Below are 4468 nucleotides of genomic sequence, written 5' to 3'. Positions count from 1 at the left end.
GGTGTGAAGTAGTATCTCACTGTGGTTTTTAGTTGCCTTTCTTTAATAACTAATTATGTTGAGCATCCCTTTATTTGATTATTGTGCATTTGTTTAATTTGTTACCTCCATTGAACAAATACCTATTCAGATTATTTGCTCATTATTTAATTGGGTTATTTGTCTTTTATTGTTGCATTGTAAGAGTTCTTTATATATCCTGAATAATCTTATCAGATGTATGATTTGCAAATAGTTTTGCCTATTCCATGAGTTGTCTTTTTACTTTCTTGATAGTGTCCTTTGAAGTAAAAAATTTCAAATTTTGATCAAGTCTAATTTACCTATTTTTTCTTTTGTTGTTTATGCTTTGTGGTGTCTTATCTAATAAACCATTGACTACTCTAAGGTCATAAAGGTTTATGTCTGTTTTCTTCTTAGAGTTTTGTAGTTTTAGCTCTTACATTTATGCCTTTGATCCATTTCGAGGCAATTTTGTATATGGTGTGAGGTAGGGGTCCAAAAGCATTCTTTTTTATATGGCTATCCAGTTATCCCAGTGTCATTTGTTAAAAAGTCTATTCTTTCCCCCATTGAGTTGTCTTGGCACCCTTGTAAAAATTCAGTTAACTCACACACATTTTTAAAGATGTTGGTTCTACACTTCATTACGAATTAACTTTTTGGGATTAAAATTACTCTGTGGCCTCACAGGGCCAGCATGTAGAACAGACTGTGGCACAGAGTAGATGCATAGTAAGTGCTGACTTTAGTCAAATGGAATAAGCCTAGGAAATAGACACATTCACTCTTTGAGCCTCTGCTGTGTTCAGTGGAACCCCTGGGATGGAGATAAGTTATTTTCTCTCTGGCCCCTGCTTTGCCAGTAACCCTGTTGAGCATAACCATTTCTACAAAACACATATCTGATTTATCTTGTAGTTTTGATTCTGTGTCTGCCTCCTGGGGACTCAGCAAGCAAGCAAGCCTTAGCTCCTCTTTAGACCTGAGGAATTTACCTGGAAGCTCTGATCTACATCCTTGGTAGGGATGCAGAGTGCTGTGGGCTGGTGTGTATTTCTCCCTGCGGGCTACTGGGGTGGCCTTTTATGTGCAACCCTGTATGTACACAGGTGCTTTCCAGCATTCCCAGACCTTGTCTTGACAAAACAATGTGACAACATTAAAGATATATGCTTGGGAAGTAAAACGTGCTGGTACTTCCATTCCCCAGAACACGTGTTTTCATTCTGGCATGTCCTTTCTAGTCCTTTGCCACATACAGACATGTTTTCTTGCATTTGCCAGTACAGTGCGGATTTTGTGGCTTCTTTTTTTATGTTGTTTTATAAATATTTTCCATATCTTTACATGGCCTTCATATTACACATTTGTAAGACTTCATTGTGTTGATATGCCAATCCCTTCCTGTTGAATATTTACACTGCCCCCTCCCCAGCTTTTAACAAAATAGAGTTTTAAAAAAACAAAAATGGAAACAAATCACATCCCACTTGTCGCAACCACGGTTCCTATTCAGATACAACCTGCAAGCCTTGGTGGTTACAGGGTGACCAGACCCCAAATGACTGGAGACTGGCTAAACAGATTCCGAGAAAAATATGTATAAAAGTGAACTGAGACCTCGGTGTCTCCATGAAATACCAGATTAAGCGGTTTGCATGTGTGGCCTAAACTCTTCCAACTCCTAGTAAAGTAATCAGGGTCATTGGTAGTTAAGTTAGTGAATCAGCAGACTTTGAGCTGCATGGAAAAGGAGGAAACTTTTGGCCAGTAGCAACCTAGAGTCAGAAAAGGAGAGGTCGGAGAGGCCAGCCAGTAACATTCTAACGGGGAGGGAAAACGTTGCCAACAATTTGCCTGGTATCTCAGAATGGTCATTTGGTGCTTTGGAGAAACCCTTAAATGACACAGAAGTTTCCATCTAGTTGCATCCCGATTATCAACCGACCCTCTGTGCAGACCAGGGGCCCAAGTCCTGGAGAAATCCAGCCAGGAGAAAGAAGGCGCCTCCCTGTTTCCAGGGTGTTCTTCTGGAGGCCAAGGAAGCAAGAACACACAGGGAAAGATGCCGTGGGCCGGAGAGTGAAGCGCACTTGTCTCCCTGTGACTTCTTTATCTTCGGGCCCCCCACGTCCCGCTAAGTTCTGCAGGGTCTGGGGAAAGCTGGGGTAGCCCCAGAGCCACCATTGTGCCCGTGCAATTAAACAAGAATGCTCCGACTTGACAGTTCCACTGTGAAAGTTTTCAAATAGTGTTTGGAATGTTTACATAATTGTTGAAAAGAGGCTTTTTCAATGTACCTGTTTACACTCTTTCCTTTTGGAAATTCTTTCAGCAATCAGGCCGTGGAGGGCTCTCAGGCTGCACTTGCCGCCCTTGATTGCGGAGGGAGGAATGAAAGGCCCGTCAGTGAATCGCTGGGAAAACATTCCCTAACAAACTGCCCTCTAATGAGGGGGCGCCGCTTTCGCTGCCGCGGCAGCGGTGGAGGGGGCGCGGGGAGCGGAGGGGCAGGGGCGCGGGCCCGGGGGGAGACCGGGCCGGGTTTTGTGGCGGCGCTCCCGGATGGAGGGAGCGAGGACCCCGGGTCTTTGTGTGCAAATTTCCCACCCAGACCAAGGAACTTTCCACAATTTAATTAAGTGGCTTTAGAGTCCGGAGTTGGCCTAACAAGCCCCTGTTCATGAATGAAAGATTTGTCCCCAGCAGCGGGGGCCAGCTGGAAACAAAGTGGGCCGCAGTTACCCTGGATCTGGCCGGTTTCTCGGCTCCGCGGCCAGCCCCAGCCGCCCGGGAGCAGGAGAAGGCGGCTGCGGGGGCTGGCAGCGGCCCTTCTGGGACGCGTCTCACCTAGCTCGCAGCAAATATGCCATCCATATGCCCAGGATCACAACCGAATCAGCTCCATCAGGCCTGGCAAAGATGCATTTAAATTGCTAATATTGCACTCGGGAGCGACGACAGAACTGCCTGGGCTCAGCTCTGTAGGATCCACAGAGACAAACCTGGGGTGGGGGTGGGGTGAGTTGGGGAGGGGTTCGGAAACAGCCCAAGTGAGAATCTCTAGAAGCTGGCTATTAGGAGGCGCGAGAAGTGGGGATCCTTGGTAGAGAGATGCCGGGAGAAACCGTGGCAGAAATGCTCCCAGGATGGAGCACTGGGGCTGGTAGGCCACTCGGGCCCCTTTCTCATCCATTATTTCTGAAGAGAGGCCGGCTGGAGTTTCTACAAAGGCTGCTCTGCTCCAGGGAGGCATACCCCTACTCCCCGGCACTCTTACCTTTGACCAAGACAGGTTTTCTAGAAAGACAAAAAATATTGGCTGGTTGGAAGAAGGGAGGGGCCAGCTGCCGCTGTGAAATGTTTCTCGGTTACAGTGGCTGAGTGTCCCTGCCCTTGGCGGTGGTCTGTCAAGCAGGTTTGGGATCGGGGGTCTTTTGCAGTCACTTTCCAGTGGAGGGTTCAATGAGTGTTTTTCTCTGACTGTATTTTTAGAAAAAATTATGATGACAGTTGTTAGGTCTCAGGCAGGCAGGCAGGCAGCACATTCCATTACAAAGTTAGCATGAAATCAATATGTAAATAACCCTTTCTAACTGGCAGCTATTTTTGAAGGCAGAACGCACCGGATGTTGCAGGTTTGTTCCAGTTCACTTTAAATACCTCTCTGTCCTCAGAGTCTGTGAATGTGCTCACATTCAGAAGAGCCTTTTCCCCTTTTCACTTGGTCTTTGCAGCGTCCCTGATAGCGGTAATGCCACCATGAGCTTTGTCCTCAAATCTCCTCCTCCATCATTTAAAAATCAGATTGACAAGACCTGCTCCAGGCTGGGAGTGTTAGTTCCCCTTCGGCATGGCCATTTTTGAAAAGCACGGGTTGCTCCAGGAAGGGTAGAGGCGGCAGAAGCCGCGGCCATCCGAGGAAAGAACGAAAGGAGAGAGAAAGACCGAGAGCCTGCGATCAGGGTTGAATCAGAGATTCAGACAGTTACTGCCAAAATGCATAGAAGTCATTGCCAGGACATAAAAGGTCAGAGGATACCAGTCGTGAGAAGAACCAGGTTAGAACCGTGACTGCAGCTGAACAGGAAGAAACAGGTCTCAAGGTACTCCTGAGTGAGCAAGGGCCTGAGACTGAAAGTCTTTGCATAGTTCCTTGTCAGTAGCGACAGTTTTCATTGTTGTTTAATTTTGAAACTAGTTGTGCTATGTGTATCTGCATTAAAACAGAAATACTTCTAGAATGTTTTATGTCAGGCATGGACAGTGCCACAATGCCTGGTGTGACATGTGGGGTGTGTGTACGTGTACATGTGTGTATTTATTTTCTGAATTCAAAAGGGCGATGAAGTTCAAGCTGGGGCCTAATAGTAATGATTCCTACAGTTACTACTGTTCTGTGAGTTTTTATGTACTTGCAGTTTTAGAGTCTTTTTTAAATAATTGAGTTGAAATCTGCTTTGCT

At 46.1% G+C, this 4468-nt stretch overlaps 1 long non-coding RNA gene across 1 annotated transcript; it reads right to left on the bottom strand.

The window, feature by feature from the left end:
• Positions 1-2625: 2625 nt before the first annotated feature.
• On the bottom strand, positions 2626-3911 carry LOC115900674. The gene is made up of 3 exons (XR_004060333.1): positions 3284-3911; positions 2854-2916; positions 2626-2722 (listed from the first exon to the last, which is right to left on the bottom strand). It is a non-coding gene; the product is annotated as an uncharacterized LOC115900674 (long non-coding RNA).
• Positions 3912-4468: the final 557 nt, after the last annotated feature.

Source organism: Rhinopithecus roxellana, chromosome 12, assembly GCF_007565055.1.
Source record: "Rhinopithecus roxellana isolate Shanxi Qingling chromosome 12, ASM756505v1, whole genome shotgun sequence".
Classification (NCBI taxonomy): domain Eukaryota; kingdom Metazoa; phylum Chordata; class Mammalia; order Primates; family Cercopithecidae; genus Rhinopithecus; species Rhinopithecus roxellana.
This window is presented reverse-complemented; position numbering and strand designations above follow the sequence as displayed.